Source organism: Triturus cristatus, chromosome 5_2 (assembly GCF_964204655.1).
Source record: "Triturus cristatus chromosome 5_2, aTriCri1.1, whole genome shotgun sequence".
Classification (NCBI taxonomy): domain Eukaryota; kingdom Metazoa; phylum Chordata; class Amphibia; order Caudata; family Salamandridae; genus Triturus; species Triturus cristatus.
In genome coordinates, this window is record NC_140588.1 from 459,166,354 (window position 1) to 459,192,263 (window position 25,910).

Genomic DNA, 25,910 nt, shown 5'->3' on the forward strand with positions numbered 1-25,910 from the left:
CACTGAGACCCTAATACATGTTCTCACAATCTATCCTGGGCTGGATTAGCGGAGTCTAATATTTTCAATGATTTTGAGATATACAGCTAAAATGGCATATATTATTGGTGTTTAACCGGAACAGCAAATAATGCAGTTCATAGGCTCAAACAGTTTAGGAATGATTCAGTAATATTTTTCAGTCAAAATACAACTGCGTTCTCTAATGCTACACGTAATTTCTGGGACGTACCTAGAACGTATGTGTACTGCTTCAGTGATTAACTGATTTTTAGATCTTGGTTGAAGGCCCATTGCAAGACTGTCTTAAATGCATTGTTTTATATAATCAGATATATTTTACATATATGAAGCTTTTTAATCTGATGTGTTTTAGGATGTATTATATTAAACATAATTGGGTTGTTAACTTAAATGCGGAACGCAATTTATTCATTCATTCTGGTCTTTATAGTTCCTTTTTTCTACTACACATTTCTATTTCTCTGCCACTCTCTTTCAATCAAATTTTTCTCCTTGTATCCCCCTTTCTAGATTTCCCTCTTTCTATAATTCTATCTCTTTCAATTCATCATTCCAGCTTCCTTTTCATTCTCTACTCAATTGCTTCTCCGTGTCTTCTGGTTTCAACTTCATTTGTATTTTCATCCACTTTACTTAACCTCACCTCCCTCACGCTAATTGCTCACTCTTGCTTCTCACCTGCCCTTTTTCCTTCAACAATTTCCATACAGATCCACTATCACGCTCTTCTTTACTCTCTCACCCCTTTTAGCTTTCACCTACACCCTCCTTTTCCCTTCCCCTCTTCTTCCCTCTTCACCACAAGGGCCATTGTAAGGATTTTTGTCACCTAGGGTGAAGACATCTTTTCCTTTAACACCCCCTCTAGAAACTGAGCTACGGTGAAGGCCAAATGCATCAAAAAGCCAGAATGGGTTGTCGCTCCTTTAACCATTTAGCAGGCACCCATTGGAATTCTCTGGATCTTGATTTCTGACTCACACGAGATCTTCTAACTTTACGCAAGAGACTGAAAACTTGGCTATTTCATCTATAGTGGTCCTCTGAGCAAGGTACCATGTCATGCTTTGATCCAGCACCGGGATATCCCTTCAGGGATGATTGTAGAGCTCTATCAATACAGTAAATAAATATATGAATGTTGTCAATTTTGCTTCCTGTTCTGCTAATATGAAATACTTTGTTAGTGGCAGCCCAGGCATCTGCCTAATAAACCCCGCCCTCCAAAATGACACTTCCTTATGTATGTCTCATACTGTCTTCTTTTTCTTATACCAACACTCTTGAACTCTTCTACTTTTCATCCTCCACCCTCTTCCTAAATGTATGTTCCCATACCTCTCCCTTTTTACTTTCTCACCTCCCATTCTCTATTTAACATTCCCTTCTTTTTCACTCTAATATCTGGGGCTTTTCATGGCCACATGTCAATTCTCTCCATTTTCTGGCATCCTACTCCTTCTCCCTCCTTGTATCTCTCTGCACGCACGCACACTCACACACACACACTATCCTCTTCCTGGGTGTCAATTCACTTTTGTCTCATGCCTACCTTTATCACACCTTCGTTTCATATATTGTATAGTCTTAGCTCCTTCACATTTCCCAAACCATGCTGTCTGAGATTACAATTCTTATGTCTGTCTCACTCACTACTCTTACTATCCTACTCTCAAACACGGTCACAGTTTCAGGTCACTGAAAGGCTCCATTCACACACACTTACCTTACCATCAAATCCTCCCTTCCACCACCAACCCATCTTGTTTGCCTTTTTTACACACACTATCCTCTCCTACACTCTGCTGTCTCTCACTAAGTACCCTCTTGTTCTCACCTTCTGTTTCTAACAGTCATCCTCACTTTAGCTTTTTCTCATTTACTCGGAAGCACACAATCCAAAATTGTTGTGTTTTATAATCCCTTTAACCAGTGCATATGTTGAGTGATATTTATTTTTTTAATTTAGGTTGGATCCACAATTTAGCAAAATTATCTTAGAGACTTTGCTGACTAGGTCTAAAGGGTAAATCTTATGTGGGATTGTCGAATTAAATCAGGATTATCTGAAGATAAAAGTTGGACAATTATTTTTGAAGATGAAGCACAGTTAAGGCTTGAGGCCAACTAGAAACTACTGAACCTTTTGCTCATTCTTTCTTTTTCCGCAATTGAGGGGCAGCTGTCACTGATTAGGTCAGTAATAGTTGCAGCAAACGAGAAACCTTCTAATTAACTATGCGCAAGCCAGTCACACATCTTTCAAATTCTCTAGAAAGGTTTGAATGTGAATGCACTATGTGCTGTGTGAGTTTAGCCTAGGTGGGCACCTGTTTGAAATGTTTAGGTCCACCACTACTAGTCCCTGAACATTAGTTTTGAAGGAATGGAATGTGCAGTTGTACCATGCATAGCTTTTGCAATAATAGTTTTTGGGGTTATTTTATTCTTGTACTTTACCTTATCATCCCAGTGCATTTCAAATATCATTTTGTAACAAATACCTGAGTTTTGTGGATTGCTTTTTTATGTCTGGCCTAGAGACAACTATAGTTGCCTTGCCAGCCACATGTAATCAAAACAGTTCATAAATAAATATGCATAAAGGGGTTTTAGGTCAGACCTCTGCATCTTTTGATCTGTTCAACTTTCAATCACATTTTAATTCCACCTGCCATAGTATACAGCAAATGGTCAGCCTACTTGACCAGGGACTTTCTGAAACTCTGAATTGAAGCATTTAATTTTATCATGCATATGCATTCACCTACATAGAAGTGTACTACAGTGCCAGTGCTTGTCGGTCAATACTTTCCTATGTCAATGTATTTTTCCTCCCATTCTATCTTTTTTTTGTCATCCTTATTGTTCACGGTATGGTTTCAGTTGACAGGATTTTAATGACAACAGTACATGCTCTTGGTGGCAATATGAATCATATTGTCCCGTGATGCACAGTAAACTGTAAGGGGTTTCTCTACCGGTTCTAAGTATTCCTGCCTGCTAGGGAGCCCAGGTACTGCTCTACTAAATTTATTTGTGATGGTTTATTTATTTTGTAAATTGCATATTTTATAAACACACGGCTACTTGATTAGGTAGAAGTGTGTGTTTTTTATGTTTCTTTTTGTGGCATAGGCTTGCAATCTAAAAAATTAATCATAGCACCACCTTGCTAAAGCAAGAGCTTTTGGCTTAACCAATGATTATTTAGCCTGAGTTCAGGGCTGTCAACTGTTGCTCACAGAAGGTATTACGGATTAAGGATATTCTTTTTCACTTTTTGAATCTTTAGTTTTTAGACCTTGTTTCTTGGGTTGTCAGCCATTTATATTGTCAGAAAAAGAAGTGCAATGGAGTAAACCCCCAGAATCATTTTGATATTTAAATCCATTTACATTAATGCCCAGGCTAACAAAGTGTTACAATTGGTGTGCTTTTGTGTGACCTTTCTACAACGAAATTATCCCTAGAGGCATCTAAGCTCCATCTGCACCACTTTTACCTGTGCTATTTTTTAAATATGTCCTCACGTAATCTGGTAAATTAAATCGTTTGTAATGTAGGAAAAACCACCCTCTTTATTAAGTGTTGTGCTAATGATGTGAATGGGAAATATCCTATTTGTGTTATTATCAATGATTGTACAGTGCCATTGCTCAAGCAAGGGTAAACAAGCGCTGCATGATTAGAACCCTAAAGAGATTCTAAGAGTTCAATTTTTTAGGTTTTTCCTAGAATGCTTTTGTAGGAGGTGCACATTTTTAACAGTAAAAATAGGAAGATGTGTGGTTATGAATAGTAGGCCTAAGTTTTATAGTTTTACACAACTATATGTTGCATAGTAAAAAGTAGACTCATGCATCCAGATGGCTATGGCCTCATTAGGTGTGGGTGATAAATACCACTCTGCCAAGAAAGTTGGCAGAGTTTTGGTCAGTCTGCATTCCGCATGTAACATGGAGTTCTGGACAAATTCTGTCAACCGCCGCGTAGAGTTTTTCTCGCACAAGGCTTGCCAACAAGTTGGCGAGTGTAAGCGAGATTTGGTGTCCTCCTGCATGATTTTTGGTTGGGTTGCTAGGATTGCACCTGGCACGATTTACCCAAAGCGGGCTGTTGCGGTCGGGCACAACCATTCGCAGTCAGAAAGCTGCCACTCGAGCATAAAATCCACTCGAGCGGCAGCAAAATCAACTCTAGAGGCAACGCCCTCTGTCATGCCACATGGTGCCATTTGTGCAGATTTTTCAGCACAGAACGAGCTCCTGGCACTAAAAATAAGCATGAGCAGCGCAACATGCCAAATTCCGGTTGTTCGCTGAACTCCAACAGAATCTCGCAGAGTTTCATGTAACGCCAAGGAATTCCATGGAGTGAAACTCTGCAAGTTCCACCCATCCCTAGTATTGATCTAGTAAGTCTTTAGGTGGAACATCCTAGAGTAGGAAATGGTAGATTATACAACTGCACCCTCCCACTATCATCACTGAGTTCTGGTTCTGGCAAGGGTCACAGCTGGGGGCAGTGTAGGGTGGGGTCATGCAGGTTGTAGGTGGGGGAGGGTGATCCATCCTTACAGCTTGTGAGAGGAAAAGTGAGGCACAGATGGCCAGGCCAACGGTGGATCTTTGTGTTTATGGAGCAAAGACTCAAAACAGAGGGAAAGGGAGACAGCTGCTGAGCAGGGCAGAAGCAGTTGCTGCTTTATTAGTGCATGCTGCTGACACCGTCTCTCATTGGACAGTTAACCTTGGTTTAAAATATGCGGACTTGGCAGACTTCTAACCACGCAAAACCTAATATTGACATACAATAGCAGTAATACTCTGCGCCACTGCCAGATTCCCAGGAGTCCTTCCACACTATTCCTAAACAAGAAGCTTTTTCACAGGGACAGTTTTCTTTACGAGAATCAGACATCACCCCCTTTAAGTTGTCAATATCTGATCAATGGTTTACTTTCTCAATTGCAGTCACAAACCATTGATACATTCCTCTTAAGAAACACAAACAGGAGATGGATACCGTTTTCTTCCCCCCCCCCTTTTTGCAGTACGGAAAGGGTCAAAAAAGACTTTTTAAGGAGATCTCTCCTCAGATCCCTCCAGAATCGGATGTCAAGATAAGGTAGAGGTTAAACAAGCACTATATGCACTCTTTGAAACAGAAAGGATGGAAAGGGAAATATCCAAATCTACCGTTGTCAGATACATGGAGAATGACCTGCCCAGGCAACCCCTCCCACTTTATCTTATTCTTCCTATGTCCAGCTGGGAGAGGTCTCTGTTATTTCGATTAAGGGCAGGCTCCATAAAATTTTTGTTGGGTTTCCCCTTGGGTTATAATCACACCACAGCATGTAACCCCTGCCCCTGTGATGGTACCAGCAAAAAGAATGATCTGCATTTTTTATTTTTCTGCAAAATTTATTTAAAATACATTAACTGGTTTTTAACACCTTATTTTAGAAAACAAAGACCCCTCTCCCTGGAGGAGTCCCGTTTGATGTTACTCTCCCTGGATACAGAGGAACTGACCTTTCGTACTAGTACCTTTTTAAGACTAATAATTCGTGTACGTAATATGATGGAAAACCCCTGAAAGATTGCTGTTTTAGTTCCCTTTTTAATTTTTAAAGTCACTGTATTTTGTATATTGTAATAATGAACTGTTTTTATGTCTGTACTTTTATGAATTCAAGTAATTCGAATAAAGGTCTTTTGATTGATTGATTGATTGATTGACTTTTTACAACTTTTCCAACTCATAAAAGAGATTTTAGAAATAGTAAAAAAAAGGTACTTTAAATTCTCTAACGAATTAAAGGATATGCGACCACAAATTGTCCTTGTACATCAGGCCCACAGTTCCTACATGAAACTGTCCATCCAGGGCCTCATCTCTGTACTGTTTTTTAAATGTATCTAACATGTAGTAGCTACATCTTAAAAACCCATCATGTGGCATCCTGGGGATCTGGTATGGAAACCCTCTATCGTTTGCCTTCCACGGTACTTAGTAAAATGTTTGCATCAGCATAACTCTTAAATAGCTGTTTGTGAGACGCATATTCCTCTTTAGATTCCCGTGACGAGTTCAGTGCCAATTGTGTTTTTTCACACAGTACAAATACTCAACCACACACAGTCATTGTATCATTGAGCTGTGCCCATCCGTAGGCTGTGCCCTCCTTACTGCCTGCCAGTCGCATGCTGCCACACTAACTCCTACGTCTTCTATGAAATGTGGGGATGGAGATGGTTTTAATCGATTAGCACGTATCACACAGAATGGGCATTCTTTGTCTACACAATTACATACACTGGGTGAAACTAAAAGAGAATAATGAGAAAGAATGTTGTTGTTTGTCACTCTTAATGTTCATTACTGATAAATAGAGGAAATACGAGCAGCACACTCGGCACAAAGGACTTCTGTGGAAGCATTTTGGAATCCAGCTTCAGGCGCATGCTACAGTAATGCAATACCATAGTGAACCAACAGTTTGCCCATAATTCTCACTGAAAATCTGCATCTCGGAAACATGATCTTACCATTCCAGTGAAACAATACATAGTGAAAAAAAATCATAAAAGTAAAACAGAGGCGTATTTGACTGAAATTCCTATAGCTGTTTGCTCTGAATTTTAAAAAAAGGGGCATTTGAAGTGGCTGCTTAATTCTTCCCTGCTTGTGCATTAATTTGACCAAAAAGTTGATTCAAATGTACTAATAGGGAAAGATATGTTCACCGAGACCTTGTTCTGTTATCAAAGAAGGCTGAACAATGTGTTGGGGAGTCGCACAATGTTAAATCTGCACTTCGACCCCTAATCATTGTTGTCTGTGGGTTCATTTGGAAACCTATATAATGCAAAATCGGATCAAAATGTGGTTATCAAGTACTGTGATGTCACACCACTGGTTATCCTCAGTGGTGTGATGTCACTTGGGGAAGTGCTCAGGGGGGGGGGGGGGTATTGGGTGGACAGGGTGTAGAACCAGATTTCTCTTTTTTAAAGTTTTTTATATGTATACATGCGCAGATGAGGTTCAGAGGAATGTGGCCCTAGGTATCAGGAGACCAGGCATTTATTTTTTTATATTTGAGGGAGGGAGAGGTTATGTGTGGAGGGTAGTGGGGCTGGGTGGCAGGAGGTCAGGTGTTTTAAAATAAAAATATTAATAGTATATGTAGCTCCCTCATTACTCCTATGCCTCGGTTTGCATGTTGGAAATAGGGGCTCTATACAACACATAATGTTAAATAGGTAAATGTGAATTACAGGGATGCAACAATTACCCCTCTGACCCTTTGGTGGGGTGGGCATGTCTTAAAAAGCTATACCTTCATTCTCTAGATATGTGTGGGGAATATGGCCCCATACCCTTGTGCAAGGTGAAGCGGGAAGGGGAAAATCCACAATTGCTTTAAATCACCACCCCACCCTACCTAAAGACATTTTGCCATCTTCCTTCTGGCTTTGTCCAAGGGAGAGAGGTGCTATATGTTTGGGAGAGGCAGCTTTTAGCCTTCACTATATCAGACAGCATTTTAAAAGGAGATAGGAGAGCAGGGCAGCACCCACATTCTGCCCCTGCACCTTGTTTGCAATCCAGAGGCGGGCACAGTGAAAACAGAAGTGAGGTGCCCCTTTCCCCCATGTCTGCCACATACTACAGGGATCACAGCTTTCTCTGCATCATGTTCACAGCTGTGAACAAGGCGGTGGGACAGAGGAGCACCTCTTCTCTGTGCCTTGCAACTTCTTTCAGGGCATGAAGGCGTGGTGTAGCTCACAGCAGCCCTGTCTCCCTCTTCTGAATTTACAAACGGAGTGAAAGGCAGCTGGCAACAGTACCTTCCTCTGCAGCCCTCGACGTTCTATGGAAGATGGGGAAGAGGGGCAGCTAGCAGCCTGGCAGAGGTACATACTATCCCCCACTCTGCCCTTGGGCTAAACAGAAGTTGTAGTAAATTCTCTCCCCATACTTGTGTGGGCATGGAGGAAGGAGAGGACTGCACACGCTTCCCCAGCACTTAGCAATGCAGATGATAAAAATACCCTTCCATAGGCAAGGGGAGGATGTAAGAAATACCTCCTGCCTTATGTAAAGTACGAAATTGTGCCGAACCAGAGAAGCTGGCAGTTGCGTCAGAGCAGCTATAATCTTGGCCTTGCACAGTTGGACAAAAGGGGAAGGCGCAATACCACCACGGCCACTCGCCAAAGCTGCAAAGTGCTAGTACTCCAGACTTTTATGGATGGGGGTATATGTAGCCCTGGACGATGGGCCTGTCCTGATTTACATCGTATATAGGCTGGGGAGAGATCTGCATGTGAATGGTGGCCAACGCCCCACCTCCTATGGATACTGCGCATCGGCTTCGGATTTGTGCGGCTTTCATTTTTCTCTTTTTTCCTTTTTCCCAATCTGTCCCTATGTCGACAGAGAGAGACGGTAGTAGTGCATGACTAGCTCCTGTGACTATTTTTTTTTGTTACGTTTAAGAATGATTTTCTGTTTTTTATCTGGAAATTACAAACACAAAATGAAACATGCACCGATGCGACATGAACAATAGACACATTTTGCCTTGTTTCTCAGGAATGCACTATGACAATTCACAAAAGCAAAAAGGCACCGAATGACAGAAAGGCTATGGTTCCAATACAACCTGGCGAACTTTGGTAAAGCGGTCTCAGATTTTTTTATGGACTTCTGCTACGATGCAAACCATGTCAAATTGCAAAGAGCGTTGGCTTCCTTTCTTAGACCTTTCGAATCATTCAATCAATCAGCTCTAAATTCGACATGCTTTCAGCTTCCATCGTGAACGCCATTACCTCCAATTTGGTGCAAGAGGAGCATTTACATCTGCTATTAATTAGATGGTGTACGTGCTTAGACCCCAAGGGAGGTCATATTGTTCATGTAAAATGAATAGAAGTAAGTGAATGTAAGCGCCTGGGGATACATTATCACAGATTTTTATAATTTTTGACCGAAATGTGACCTAAGTTTACATTTAGATACTGTTCATAGTCTTTAAACATCTTAACGTTACAAAGTGTTACATCCGGTTTCTGAAGTTGATAGACTAGACCAACTAGAAAATACAGACAGTAACATTGCTGCAAGATCAGGCAGACCCTGGCCTCCAGACCGAACTAGCTTACTGCTACTACATGAGGGAATGTTCCCCAATGTCAGCTCATAGCCTACCCTTCTCTTAAAATTATCCAAATCTGCCTTACCACCAGCAAGTCCTTCATAATTGGGGTCTTGTAGGCTGATCTTCCTTTGTCTATGTTATGTTATGTTATGTTACGAAATTTTCTATAGCGCGCGAATCACCCGGGGGATCTCGGCGTTTGCTTTGATCGTTACTGAGGACGGAAAAACAGGGGGAGGAGGGCATCCACGTTATCATTACGGGGCAAGGAATAGAAAGGTTTTCAGTTTTTTCTTAAATGCAGCAAAGGATGGGCATTTCCGGATGGCGATTGGAAGCGAATTCCAGTACCGTGGTGCAAGACAAGAGAACGACTTAGCCCCTGAACGGGCCCGGCGAATTCTAGGGGTTTTCAGCAGTTCCATGGCGTTGGAGCGTAAATTGAAGATTGGGGTCTTATTGATTAGTTTATTAGCCAAATATTTCGGACCCAAGTCGTTTAGGGCTTTGTACGTGAGACAACAGGTCTTGAATTGGGACCGCTTCCTAATAGGAAGCCAATGTAGTTCTGCTAAGATGGGGGCTGACGGTGAGCCGGCCGGGCGATGAAGGATCATTCGGGCCGCCGTGTTCTGGATGACTTGTAATTTCCTTAACAAGGAAGAGCTGAGTTCAGGCAGCATTGCATTTCCGTAATCAAGGCGGCTTATCACCATAGCCTGGACCAACGTTTTTCGGTGCTTAGTGGGTAGATACGGAGTATCTTTCTCAACAATCGCAGGCTGTAGTAGCAGGAGTTAGTGATTGTGGCAATATGGTCTTTCATAGAAAGTGCTTTGTCGAGTATGAACCCCAAGTTCTTCACGCTTTCCTTCGGGATCAAGGCCGGGCCCAGGTCCTCAGGCCACCATTCTGTAGACCAAGAGAGAGAGGCTTTGCCTACTAACAGGATCTCCGTCTTACTAGGGTTCAACTGGAGGAGGTTCTCTGTCATCCATTTGGAAATGGCAGACATTCCTGCTGCGAAACGTAGGTTTTCCGTAGGTGCATTAGGGTTGATTTTGAAAATAAGTTGTGTGTCGTCCACGTATGATATAATCTCGAATCCACAGGTTTCAACAATTTTGACCAGTGGAGATTAAACAGAGTAGGGATTAGGCAAGACCCTTGAGGGACCCCTTTATCAAGCCCATGTTTGCTTGATCTGAATGGCCCTAGCATGGTTGTTTGGTTTCTTTCTACCAGGTAGTTTTGGAGCCAATTCAAAGCTTGTCCTTGAATGCCACAGTGTCTCAGTCTTTCTATCAGCTTGGAATGTGATACCGTGTCGAATGCAGCAGAGAGATCTAGGAGAACCAGAATGGCTGATCCTCCTGCATCCATTTCTAGCCTCAAGGAATCTGTGACTGCAAGGATTGCCGTTTCAGTGCTGAAACCCGGTCTGAAGCCGGATTGCGAAGTATCTAGATGTTCATTCACTTCAAGATAATGACTCAGCTGTTTGTTTATGGCTGCTTCTAAGGATTTTGCCAGCAACGGGAGTAGAGATACAGGTCGGTAGTTTGCGAACGTAAGGGGATCTGCTGTGGGTTTTTTCAATAAGGGGCGGACGAAGGCTTCCTTCCAACTCGGAGGGATAGTGCCTGATTCGATGGAGCTATTAAAAATCGTTCTGACTTCCGAGGCACAACATGGTGCAATAAGGGCCATAACCCTAGGAGGGCAAAGATCAACGGGTGACCCAGACTTTGCCGATGCGAGAAGGGAGTGTACATCTGAATGCGTTAATGGTGTAAATTGTCTGAGCCTACTTGTAGGCTGAGATTCTGATTCAGTATAGCTAGTAAGAAGAGAATTGGAGTTAGATTGTGTGGTGGCAAGGTTGGAGTAGATCAGGTTAATTTTTTCCTCAAAATAGAATGCTAACGAGTCGCATAAGGATTGTGACTCTATTTGAGGCAGTTTACATGCCTGGGGATTAACGAAGTCTTTAACAATTGTAAACAGAGTTTTAGCGGAGTTTGACGCAAGGTCAATTTGTTTTAGAATAAATGCTTTTCTAGCTGATTTTATGTTCTGGTGGTAATTTGTCAGAGAGAGTTTGTACATCTTGCAGTCTGCAGGAGAGTGACTCCTTCGCCAGGACCTCTCCAAATCTTTGCATCTCGATTTTTCTAGCCTAAGTTCTTCAGGGTACCACGGGGCAGATTTTTGTTGTTTGGGAGGGCCAAACTTTTTTATAGGGATTAGCGTGTCGAATACTGTGGTGAGTTTGGTTAAAAAGGATTCCAACAGCTCTGACATGTCTGCGTCTGGGGTAGGGGGGGCCGGGGGTAGGGCGCTATAAGCGACTGAAAAGGCTTCTAATGATAAGTTATTCCATGGTCTTCGACATTGAGAAGAGCGAGGTTCAAGTTTGATAGAATTAGTGGGATTCTGTTGTCGAAGAGTGAAAGGGACCAAGAAATGGTCCGTCCATGTTAGGAGGAGGGGGTGGAGAGCAGAGAGCCCTGCCACCGAAGAGAAGATCAGATCAAGAGCATGTCCTTCTCTATGCGTGGGGGCGGTTGAAAGGAGGGAAAGGCCAACTTGTTTTAGACTTGTTAGTAGATTGTCGGTGTCTGGATTATCTGAGGCCTCTCCGTGAAAGTTAAAATCTCCGAGCAGGATAAAATTACTGGCTGCTAATGTGTGAGGCGCGATCAATTCTATTAGTTCATTAACACAATTGGTCCTTGGGCCTGAAGGGCAATAGATCAGAGCTCCATTCCAGGTCTCCGTAGGGGATAAGCTCAGTTTGAAGAAGCCGGCTTCAAGTATGGGTGAAAGATGGGTGGCTGTCCACTGGACTTTTAAGTGTTCTTTAAACCCAATTGCGATCCCTCCCCCCGTTTTCCCTTGCCTATCTAGATGGATACATTTATATCCTTCTGGGATCGCTAGACTAATCTGAGGGTGATTAGATGGATTCAACCAGGTTTCCGTGAGGAAGCACAGGTTGGGAGAGTATGAGTTAATCATGTCCCAAATTTCAATAGGGTGTTTTGATAGGGACCTAGTATTGCATAGTATAAACATTGGAGTTGGGCAGCTTGTGGGTCGCGCGACCTCGAGTTTTGGGCTGGTTATGGTATTTGTTATGCTGCTATAGGAACACTCTTTACAAGATACTGGTCCCTCCAGATAGTGTGGGAGGGATTCCCGACAGCCAGCTTTATATGAAGTCCGTGACATGTATGTGAGTCTATATTCCTTTAAAACCTTAGAGGAGTAGCTTCGGCGCTGAAGCATAAGGAGAGGGGTGTCAGCTTGGGCAGGGGTTTCAGGCCTGGGGCTGGACGGGGCGCGGACGGGCGCAGGCGGGCTTGCCTTGGGCTTGCCTTTGGCGCGCCCGTGGCGCGCCCGCTGCGCGCGTGCGCTGTTGGGTCGTCATTTTATACCAAATTTCTGAGAACTAGACCGCCTCCTCCTTGTAGCCCCAAGATGGCGGCTGTCCCAAGGAGGAGTCCGGTCAGCCCCGGGGAACCCGAGAGTAGCGGGACACCCAGCAGAGCTTCTAATGATGCGGTGAGTGATATGGAGCACCAAAGTTTTAAAAACACATAGAAATTCAACAGTTTAGCAGCAAAATGAGTTAAAACACGGTTTAAAACACTCGCATACCAGCTCAGCCCGTAAAGAGTTCCCAGCTTCCGCCTCAGGAACCAAAGCTGCGCGTGCGCTGTTGGGTCGTCAGTTTGTACCAAATTTACACCAAATTTCGGAGCACTAGACCGCCTCCTCCTTGTAGCCCCAAGATGGCGGCTATCCCAAGGAGGAGTCCGGTCAGCCCCGGGGAACCCGAGAGTAGCGGGACACCCAGCAGAGCTTCTAATGATGTGGTGAGTGATATGGAGCACCAAAGTTTTAAAAAACACATAGAAATTCAACAGTTTAGCAGCAAAATGAGTTAAAACACTGTTTAAAACACTCGCATACCAGCTCAGCCCGTAAAGAGTTCCCGGCTTCCACCTTAGGAACCAAAGCTGCGCGTGCGCTGTTGGGTCGTCAGTTTATACCAAATTTCTGAGCACTAGACCGCCTCCTCCTTGTAGCCTCAAGATGGCGGCTGTCCCAAGGAGGAGTCCGGTCAGCCCCGGGGAACCCAAGAGTAGCGGGACACCCAGCAGAGCTTCTAATGATGCGGTGAGTGATATGGAGCACCAAAGTTTTAAAAACACATAGAAATTCAACAGTTTAGCAGCAAAATGAGTTAAAACACTGTTTAAAACACTCGCATACCAGCTCAGCCCGTAAAGAGTTCCCGGCTTCCGCCTCAGGAACCAAAGCTTGTGTGCAAAGTTTCTACAATGGACACCTCCCGTTTTCACAAAAGGAATCTGAGTGAGTAGACAGGGGCCAGGGCATTGTCTAACCTACTGACCATGTACGGAAAATAGAGCAGTATTAGCCCTGGCATCCTTTGGTGTGGTTTCCCCCGACTTTTTGGTTTCTGACCACCTTCTTTTGCTGACTTCATTTTAGCTGGCTTTAGGATTCTGGGCACTTTACCACTGCTAACCAGTGCCAAAGTGCACATGCTCTGTACTCTAAAAATGGTAACATTGCCTTATCCACAATTAGCACAGTTAATTTATTTATAAGTCCCTAGTGAAGTGCACTACATGTGCCCAGGGTCTGTAAATTAAATGTTACTTCGGGTCGCAGCACTGATTTTGCCACCCACTCCAGCAGCCCTTTAAACATGGCTCAGACCTGCAACTGCAGAGCCTGTGTGTGAAGTTTAACCTGCCACTTTGACTCGGCAAGTTAACCCTATTGCAAGGCCCAAAACTCCTTTTTCAATACATAGAAGTCACCCTGAAGGTAGGCCCTGTGCAGCCCAAAGTGCAGGGTGCAGTGTATTTAAAAAGTTGGATATGTACTTTTAAGGTTTACATGTCCCGGTAGTGAAACATTCTTAAATCCTTTTTTCACTACTGGAAGGCCTATCCCTCCCATCGGTTAACATGGGGTCTGCCTTATAACATTTTTATAAGTCTAGTTTCCCATTGGGATGAGATAGGAATATCAAAATTGGTGTCTCTGGACTCACAATTTAAAAACACAACTTATACTGAAGTTGGTTTTTAAATTGGAGTTCTGAAAATGCCACTTTTAGAAAAATTGTATTTTCTTATGGAAACCATTTAGTGCTTTCTGCCTCTCCCTGGAAGGCACGTCTGGGGTGGGTGACAGCTGGCTTACTGCATTCCCTCTAGACAGCCACACAGAAAGGCAGAGTATGTGTTACTGAATACCCATCCGCATGTTGATCAGCCATCCTGAGTCAGAATGAGATGGAGGAGCTGACACTTGCACCTGAATAGGGCTATGCCTGTCCCCACACAAAGGGTTACATACCCCCGTAGTGAGTCTGTGGCCAGGGCAGGAAAGTCAAGGCCTTGTGCACATCAGAGCATCTCTTTGAAGTCTCCCTACTTGAAAGGCCAAATTGGGTTATTTACCGGACCTGTGACACCCTGATTTCAGAACGTTGCTGGAATAAGAACATTCTGTGAGGATGAAGAACTGCTGTGCTATAGGAGAGATTGCCACTTTGTTCCCTGCTTTGCTGTGTTGGCCTGCTGCCTCTTGCCTGGGAATGAGAATGACTGGACCTGATCTCTACCTCCTTGAACTCAAGTTTCTCCAAGGGCTTGCTGGCTTTCCACCTGTTTTGAAGTCTCAGGGCCATCAAAGCCTTCCTTCAACTCTGCTTCAGCCTATGAGTACTGCCTTGTCATGAGGTGCCTATCCAGCCCTAGGCCTTGAAAGTGAGTTCTACAGCAGTTTTTCTACAAAAAGTATGAAGTGATGACTTTGTGGTGATGGGAATCGATGCTGAGCCCTTCAACACCAACGCAGCTCTGATTCTAGAAACTCAGTGTGCAGCTCGACAACTACATGGGACCCGACTATGAGGCTTGACGATGATGCAGTGCCTACATCGTAAGTGGTTCGGGACCCGACTTTGAGGCTCGACAACGATGCAGCTCCCGCATCTTAAGGGATTCAACTACGATGGCGGACCCGACTGCGAGGTGTGACACCGATGCATCTACCTGACAGCGTGGGTCGGAACCACAGTACCAAGTCTTCGATGGTGCCACTTGCTCCATCCAAAGTATTTTTTCAGTGGGCCCTGCATGGGTCCTGTAGCCGGCCTGCCCTCCATCTCGGTCGACCAGAACATTGGATTTACCCCTGTGCCGTGTGACCTTAAGTATCCTCTAGGCTCTATTGGCTTTTAAGCTCTTTATTGCAGTTTAGACTTTGAAAATTCATATTTCAAGTACTACACATTAGATTTTTGTTTTTTGGTCTTGTTTTATTCACATAAATATTCTCTATTTACTTAAACTGGTGTGGAGTCTTTTGTGGGATTTTCATGGTGTTACTGTAATTAAAATGTTGCACAAATGCATTACACATTGACTCTTGAGTTAAGCCTGACTGCTCTGTGCCAAGCCACCAGAGGGTGTGCACAGTTTAATTTAGGTTGTGTATCTGACTTACCCTGAACTAGGATTGCGTTCCATACTTGGACAGGGTGTGTACCTCTGCCAACTAGAGACCCAAATTCTAACAAGCAGCATGTCATGTAGCAAGAAGCTAAATGGTCATTTTGCTAAATCTAGCAGTGCATGCAAATATGGAAGCTTTGACCGCACATCAGAATACAAATAACAAAAATATTGTGGCCTAAATATTGTTTACAAAAATAATGCTCAATTGCATGTAGGTTTTCTTTTATTAACTCCAACAGGGTCATATTATTGTTGGACGATACTTAGGTCACAATATTCTCGTACCATTCCTGGGTAGAAAACTTCTGCTCTTCTTCCTGTTTGACTAATTTTCTAAGGATGGGTCTAACATACTGGTCTTTTTTTTCACTACTGCACATACAAGTAGAAATTAGCAACAATCAAACCACGTGTGTTATGACTGATCCATACTCATTTTCATTAGCTTCGGTACATGTTAGCTCAGTGTGTGCAATGGCAGGTACGCATTTTATTAAGTGTGCACTTATTTTTAAACCTTTGGCTAATTAAGATCACATTTGTAATTGTAGTCAGGTTCTTTCCAACAGAGTATCTTAAAATGGACCGCAGAAATAATAACAAATTGCATCCGATAAAAGTATAATGCGAATATTTGACAAACTGGCAATTCTTTCTTTTTAAGTGTTCTGCGATGGATCTGAAATTCTGCAGTGGTCCATATAGACTGTACTGTTGTTAGATAGTTTTGCAATACCCTGATAACCTCTGCAAACATTCAGACCTAACTTAAGGAAAAGGGCAATGCAATCCCCTAAAATGTGGCAGATTCCTTCTCAGAAGAGTTACCAATATCATGCTACAACATAGCAGACCTGCCACCCTTCTCTAAATCAAACCACAAATGTTTTGGGGTACCCCATCATCTCCTGAAATGACCATTCACTGCAGCAAGGTGTTCAACCAAGCCACTCTATACTGGCACTCTACACTTACCTAGCTATATGCTGGGTGGAGATTGGTTTGCACGTGTATAACTTACTTTGTCAGTTTTAAAGAAGTATAGTGACTGGAATGTTATATAAACTGACATTTCACAAGTGTATCCACAAATCCAATACCAGGCTCAGAGCAGTAAGTTACATATGAATCACAGATGTAGTATACAAATGGTGAGGTGTGTACAACGTGCACGCAATTTATAGATGCAACTTAGATGAGAATAGATCACGTTTTCAGAAGAGTTTCAGAGAAGTGGTCATGAAAAACATGCAAATGAGGCAACAACCCAGACTTTTAACTCTGGATAGCCGCTAATATATCCCAATGCATTTGGTACATTTAGCTGTACATAGACTGTGTGCCAGAATGCACTTGGGTGACAGAGGCACAACACAGACCACTGACAACAACTTTTGTGTGAAAAATGCTGCTTTTATTGAAACAGGAGCACATCACACGCCTAGGCATGCTCCCTTACCAAGCGAATGCCTCGCTATAGAAAAAACGTCACCTATATATTTTCCCATCACAACCCCTAAATGTCCCCCACATAACTTAACCCTGTACCTATCTATATCCTACCGTACTGAACTTCTGCAATTTTGACCTGTAACTTCTTTTACAGCTTATTTCTGCATCTATTACATCTAACTAAAATAACTTCCTATAGTGTAATCTTTCTGCCTCATCAATGTGTGAGCTGGTTCACTCCTTCCCCATCAGCCTGGTTCGCCGATGTCAACAACAATAAAATTAGCTAAACCCATGCAAACTTCCCGTCCAACCACCAGCTGCACCTTCCTCAAAGTGACAATGACACAACCTATTGTCCTCTGCACACTTGTTTCAATTTAAAGCACCCTCTCGAGGACATGTATACACATCACAATGGATTGCCCACCAACTGTAGGAGAAAATTGGAGAGGGTGGGAGGGCCAACTTTTATCTCTACCCCAGTAACTTTACCAGCCACCAGGTCACCTACCAACAGAATGGTGTCAATTCAATAAGCTTTATTCGATTGCTACATAAGACAATCATAAAAGCACATTGAAACACACAACAATACATCATTTGTAACATTAATAATATCATACCAATATAAAAAACAACTCATTTCATAGCCTAAAAGAATATAAATATAATTTCAGTATAAATACATTATAGGATTAAAAACGTGATTAAACTCATGTGTGCTGTATCCAAAGAAGAGGTTAAGTAAACAAACAGTTCCTGTGTCTCAAGACTTGCTTCAAATAAATTACTATTCTAAAAGTAATGTGCGCATTATCAAGCTGTTGTAATGCAAGTAAAGCAGGTCGACATTGGCGGAGCCTAAACATTTTTAAAACTGGTACCAAATACAATTTCCTCAAGTGGATATAAAATTTACAAAATAACATTACATGGATCATAGATTGATTAGAGTTATTATCACAAGGGCAAGGAGTGAGATGTTGAGACCAATCGTTCTTTGTAGGCAAGGTAACTAGTCTATAAAATATTCCCAGCCTGAATCTAGTTAATAAAAATCTATCATAAACTCTGGGTACATAGATTAAATAGGGCTGAATGTTAAAAGTAGTTAAAACCATCTGGTTGTGAAGTACGGTAGGTTTTAAAATTTCGGACGACACTCTGTTAGAATCCAACAGCAAAAGACCCTCTTTTCTCAGATTTTTCCTTGTTATTTGTCGAATAGATAGAGGGTTCGTAAAATACTCTAAGTGGCCAAGATCTTTTAGAGTGTTACGGACATATTTTATCCATGGGATTTTCAATACCCCTTCCAATTTTAACACATCTAATAGAATATCCCTGTTTAACTTGGCCTCTTCTTTAGTCCATAGTCTATGCCAAAGAAGAAGGGGCTCTAGCTTTATTAAATCCGAAATGAAAGAGAGCCCCAACTCCGCATGGCATATATATGATGAAGTGCTATTCGGAACTGATAAAATATATCTTAAAAACAAATTTTCTATGCGTTGGATTGGGAGTGAATCGGTAAACCCCCAGACTCCTGCCCCATATAAAACATATGAGGCACACTTCGCCTTGTAGTTCTTGATAAGCTCCTCGGGTGGTCTCTTTCCCAGCTTTCTAGCAAAGGTAGTTAGGGCTGCTGTTGTGCGTAGGAGTACCATCTTTTTTGCTAAGACTGCTTGTCCCCAGGTATCGTTGTGTTCAAGAAGAATTCCCAAGTATGGGAACTCTTTAGTTGCCCCAATCTTCTGCCCTGCAACAAACATGTCTTTGGGTTTCTTAATGCTAGGGCCACAACACATAATAAATGTCTTAGAGGGGTTTACTCTCAAGCCAAGATTTTTCATAAAAAGAGAGAAGCTCTCTAACACTCTCTGAAGGCCAACCTGTGTGCGGGACATCAACACTGCATCGTCCTCCCACTTGTGGAAAATCTTTATTGTCTTTGAGAGGGGCGTTCCCCATAGAGGTATAATATAGAGGTTAAAAAGAAACGGGCCAGAACACAACCTTGTCTGACTCCGCTCTTAATTGGAAATGCAGCCGAACATTCGCCCTTCAATCCACATCGCACACGTGCCTTAGCATCACAATAAAAAAAAAAAAATCTGAACATCAACCCCCATATCCTCTAAAATAAACCAGAGTTTGCTGTGGACCACGCAGTCGAATGCAGCTGTGAGGTCCACAAAAGCTAAAAATAGATTTCCCTGCTTTGCCCTTGTGTATTTCCCCACCAGGATTGATAGATTTATACCCTGCTCTGTCTTTCCAAGCCCGGCGCGAAAACCGTACTGCAGGTCAGACAGAACAGAGTTTTCCTCGGCCCAATCCTGGAGGCGTTCTAATATTATTCTACCTGTTACTTTTGTAATGGCATCAAGTAAAGAAATGGGCCTATAGCATCCTGGGTCCTGCCTGTCCCCCTTTTTAAAAATAGGCACAATAGTAGATTCCACCCAGGTAGGTAGAAAAGAGGTACTACAGCTAGCTGTAATCACCTGGGCTATGATAGGCCCCCATAGAGAAATGTTAGTTTTAAACAAATCCACGGGAACCCCATCCGGCCCGGGGGCCTTCCCTCCCTGAGTTCTAGATAGAGCCCTCTCCACTTCATCTAGGGTAAACGACAAGCCAGAGTCGTGATGGGATACATTAAAGTTAAATCCTCCTGATCATTACTACCCGTCTTATCAGATATTCCCTCGCCATTGTCTACTCTTGAAAAATGCTCAATCCATTGATCCTCACTAATTGCTATTTCGATGGTAGGGCCAGCCTTAGGTAAAAGAAAAGGTGTTTTAACAGCTATCATTCGTCACAGAGGCCGTATGTAATGCCTTCCATGCCTCCTTCTTCAGGGTTTTTTCCTTGTCTTAATTGCTTGTTTGTATTCCCATCTAGCGATCCTCAAGTCAGCCAATTTCCTAGGAGATTTATGTAACTTCCTTTTTAGGTCACAGTGTGCTTGCGTACACCTAGAGTCAAACCATCCACTCACGTGTTTTTTACTATTTATAAGTCTGAGCAGGGATTCTTTTATGGTTTGGGATATCACCAGGAAAGAAGCAAGAATCTTGTCTGGGGCGGCTGTTTCGGACAAACAGGTCTCGATGGCAGATATACATCTGTTCACCACTGACTTAATTATTGCTGCTTGGTCTACCATGGACCAATGCAAAGAAAAACCATTTGTACTCCCAATAACTATATTTTCTAGCAACTGGTCGTTTGTGCTAGATTTAACAATTTTATCTGACATTAGCTTTATTGACAGGCACAAAGGGAAGTGGTCGCTAAGGGAGATGTCTGAGACGTGGAATGAGTGAAGGCTCTGCTCGTGGTTACTTGACATTAAAACATAGTCTATGGTGGAGAATAAACCCCTACTGTTGAAAGTCCAAGGCATAGAGACAGGTGTTGGACACAGATCATTTACAAATCCCAAGTCAAGAGAAAAAATCAATTCATTTAGTTTTTCCCCTAGGGCAGAATGCCGGAAATGAGATGAGCATACCCCCTCTTCAATTGGAAACCCGCATAGATTATGCTTAGCATTGGGACATAGCGCACAATTAAAATCACCTGCCAATAGCATTATCATTTCTTTCGCCTTACTTCTGCTAAGGGATTTCAATCGGGTTGTAATATTCTTAATAACAGTTCCTACATCGGCTTGGGGAATATTATTGTAAAAATTGGTTAAAACTAGGCAATGTTTTGCATCAATATCCAATGTAAGTATTTGGAAATAGTGGTCGTTAGCACACATCGGTATTTTCTTTATCTTCAAAGCACTCGATATATAAGTGCAAAGACCAGCCTTGGCTCTCCCGCTCAGACCGTCTATTGCTGGGATGTGATAAGTTCTAAACCCATTCATATGGACCACCTGTTTCGACCATGTTTCTTGGAAACATAAAATGTCAATTTTTAAGACAAAATCCCACCACAAATGATTACTTAGCTTTGACCGAATGCCGGACACATTCCATGATACAATATGACAGAGGGGAGATTTATCACCATCAGGGGCAGGTGTGGTGGTTACTAGCCCTAATAGGTCCTCGACTGGATCATGAGGTAGCTGTGGTACATTTAAGCTATCCGCAGAGTTAGGAAGTATATTCGTAATTAAAGCTATCTTCCCCAAATCCTCTTCCCTTTGACAACCATTATGGGGAGTAAGAGGGTATGTATTTCCTACCCTAATTAGTCCAAACTTGCTCTTACTTTTGAGGGAGTCAAGTTACAAGTTGGATTGAGGATAAAGCCCTGGAGCCAGTCAGTCAACATCTTCCAACTGGTTCAATGCATCAAATCGATTACTCACAGGAATCCGGAATCTAGACTCTCTATTCCATCTGTGATCACCTCCTACATCAAGTGGTGGCCAGCAAAAATTAAAGTGTTTTGGTGGTTGGTAAAAGTAGCCAAGGGGGAGAATATTGATGTCATTAGGGTTAAAAGTCCCAGTACTTCCCCTGTCCAGAATTGCGCACACCAAAGATGTCGAGCCAAAGGTTAACACAACGCAGTCGCCATTAAAAGTTTTTGCCGAGATGCCCACCCACCCTATTCTCCTTACCATTTTGAATTCAGAAAAAAGAAAGTTAGTAATTCCGGTCCTTAGGCCAAGGAAATATAAAGACTTATTCCTCAGAGTCGACCAATGTTCGAAGGCGTTATTTGGTTAGGGGGGTACGTTTGTCAGAATAATCGTATACAGGGTTGCTTCAGGGGGCAAGTTTAAGTTTTGTGGGGATTTCGTGGACATATCTTGGTGATCGGGTAATTTAGGACCTCTCTCAGAGTCATTAACTTCATTTTGCCCTGGCTGCCTAGCACCTAATGTGCCACTTACTAAATTTGCTACATTGCTAGGTTCTGGGATTGAGTGGCATGTTTTGGGAAGATGACCGGTTTGAGTAGAGTTGCGAGAAGTACTAGGAGTCATATTACCAGAAGGACTCCTAACTTGCATTTGTCTAGGCTCAGGGAAACTCACAATTTGGCCATACTCGCTACTTTTCGCCCTATTATTGGGCGGGACTGAATTGAACTTAGGGTTGGTGGCGGGGGGACCAATGGTTTACAGCTTACCAGCTCTTCCACCTTGGCAAGCCAGATTTCCACCATTGATATTTTTTATAAAATTGGATCCAGTAATACTGTTATCATTGTATCCAGTCTACCCCAAAAATTCTCTTCAAGATTGCTATCCACAATCTTTCCAGTCGTAGTAAGAGGGATGATGTTAATGGCGCTAGAGGGGCGTTCATTATCTCCACTTGGATCTACAGGGGTTCTCAATTTCTTCCCATTTGTTTTTTGCACAGGTTTATTCTGTTTACATGGACCACGACTCTTTCTATTTTTTGGGGAATCAGCCGTATGAGTTATACTTGCTTTGGCTTTCTGACCTCTAGTATTAACTTTGGGCCTAGCAGGACTTTGATCGATGCTGGGCGAGGGAATAGAAGAAGAGTCGTCTATCACATAGTCTGGGTCTTGTCGAAGTGATGAAGTAGCATGAAAAGAATCTGCCTCAAGAGTGGTCGTTAGATTAGATCCGACTAGTGATGGTGTCAGGGAAAGTCTATTTTGGGAAGGGAGGGGTTCAAGTGATAGCCTACGTTCTGTAAGTTGGAGCTCCTTAATTAGGACGGATTCTGCCCTCTGTAAAAAAGCATACAGAGTTCCTGCCGCACCCTGTCCTGGTTTCCTCTTACTCATGATGGACAAAGTATAGTTGCAGGAGTATAACGTAATATGACAATGTCAATACCACAGGTATTACCGTTAGCGACTTATGAAGAATCCGCAGCCAAGTTCTTAAGGGGGTGGCCCAGCCCGGCCTCCGACGGACCGGCCCTTGGCCCGGGCAAACCGCGCGCGTCCCGCGCTGTGGGAGCCCCGATGTCGCTTTGTGCGCCGGTTGGTGCGGAAGTGATGCGGCTCCTGTCGCTATGCCCCCTGGGTTGTGTAGTCTGGGCAGTCTGCGGGAGGAGAGAGTGTATCTGACCAGCAGGTAGGAGAAAACAAAACAGGCGTTCCGCGCCACGGGAGCCCCGATGTCGCTTTATGCGCTGGTTGGCGTGGAAGTGATGCGGCTCCTGTCGCTATGCCCCCTGGGTTGAGTACTCTGAGCAGTCCGCGGGAGGAGAGAGTGTATCTGTAGGGAGATATGTGAAAGTAAACTTTTGTCAATGGTCCTCGTGTGGCTCGCAGAAGGATCTTGTGCAAAATTTGTGCTGGCTTCTGTATAAATAATCCTGTCATTTGATTTCCGGTGCAGGGAGCAGGAACTTTAAAGGAAGATCCGAAAATCAGTAGAAGCTTCGAAAATCAGTAGATGCTTCTGGTGCCCATTGCTGTGAGGTTAAAGTCCTACCCCCAGGAAAGATGGGAGCTAAAATCTATAATCAGATTTCGCGGCCATCTTTCTTTGGGGTCGCATCAAGTTCCACTGTGGGGCAGTGGTTCAGTTCAAAGTTCTTAATTGCTTGCTTGAGACTGTCTTAAATAGAGGTTAGTTTAGGGATAACTTTTGTAAACTAGTGACGAACAAGCACTGTTTAAAGGAAAGGGGGATGTGTCCAGTTCAGCACAGAATGAAGCGATACCCCTGGTCAAGTTCACCGCAGGCTCACTGCTACCGTTGTGCGCCGCTTCGCTTCGCTCGCTAGCTCAAAATTCAAAAGTGCTCGCTGTCCAGGCTGCTGAAGCCCTCCTGCCACCCATGAGGTGAGAGGAGACACACTAGCTCAGGCCAGTGCAACGAACAGGCAGCTGACAACAGACAGAGAAAAGTGAGCGGGAATGAAAACGCAGACACCCCCAGGCAAGCGCTGAGCAGCAACAAGGAGCAGCTCCTCCTCCCACGCACAGCACAGGTGATCGGACCGAATGGTGTCAAATAACCCAAGTACATTGGGGCTATAACCCTATGCTCCTCCCCCTATTTATTGGACAGTCGTCCGGACTGTACCACCTCCCCCTCTGGTCGGCTACCTCCCAAATCCCTACTGGCATAAGTGGGGCAAAATATTTGGCAAAGTGGGCAAAATGTTGAGTTTTCACATGGTGTTTACAGGAAGGAGAAACATTCAAAATGGAAGCAATTGTCATTGTAGGAAAAGGTTAAAGAAATACAAGATGAAACTTTGATGTTCTGTAACGTTACAAACAGAAACGTCAGGTTATAATAACTGGTACAAGTCAGGAGCTCTGTCATGCCATGAACATACACCTACACTCAGAGCCAGCATTAGCAATAGTGGCGGCCAGTGTGACAATCTTTTTTGGCGCTCCACTCTTGACCTCCTTCTTCACGGATTCTCGCTCTACCCCCCTCCAACGATGCCCTACATCTCTCTATAGCCCTCATCTCACATGCATTTAATTTGTTTTATAGAGCTTCTCATACCGATGTAGGGCACTTTACATCAGACATACATTATACAGAAACAATCATACATGTGTAAGTCAGTCTATAGGGAATGTTACATAAATATTACATAATCAATGACTATAAGGTGTAGGAATCACATATCATCCATAGGCAAGAAATTTTAAGAATGTTTGGTCTGGAGAAGCACAACCTCAGAATTTAAAACCGACTACAGTGGTTGGGGGTTGATATTACTAATAAGAATCTATTTCTACTGAAACAAATTCTTTTTAGTAACATTAGAAAAATGAATGACTGGGTAAAACATAATGTTCTAGCCTATACTATGCAGTTTGCATGTAATTCTTTGATGACAGTTCATTGGTCACCGTGCTATATTAGGATTGTAACTTATGAACTGCTACTAATAAAAGGATTACTGTGACAAAAGCAGTACCCACTGAGCTATCCACATAAAATACAGTTGTGTTAAAGGGATGGAACATATTCTTTGCAGCAGGTATCCTAACCCTTTGTCCTACTTATGGTGAGTCAGGACTGCCACTAGGCAAAACTCAGATCTCACTCCAGCAGGAACATTAATCACCAGTTAGTTTAACACGTTTATTGTTGTCTGAAAACTGCTGGACACACAAGGAACTATGCAGCAGGTGCTTTTAAACCCATAAGTTATTTCTAAACACAGCGCCCCCTGAGCTCTGCACCAGGTGCACTGCCCTAAAGCCGAGCCTGCCTACCCGTATAGATTATATAGTTCGTAGCTGACCCATTTTTAGTTTGAAAATGTTTCCGAATAGATTAAGCACAATCTATATCATAATTTGTAAGTACCTTTGCGAATTGCCCTAAAGACTGTGGGACTTCAGAACTGCCTGTGCTTTTCTGGAAGGCAAGAACGGCGCGTAAAAAATGTAATTTATTTGCAAGTTGTCACCTAACTACTTGATAATACCGGTTACTTGAGCACCTGTTTTATTTTACTACTTATATTCTTTACATGAACCATGAAATGGATAATGCAGAATCAACACAGAAATATCAGATTAGTTTACAAAGAAAACATGGAAAGTTTCACTTTGCAAGGACACCTACTAGCTAGAATGTAAGGCATATAAACTGTCACAAGTGAAATGTACTTTGTTCCTACTACCTTTTGGCTATGTTCCAGTTACCTTCCCACTCGAGCTGAGAGGATTTATGTTAGTGTCTACCCACAGATCCTCCAAAATACCCATGTGTAGGTGGCTAAAATAACCTG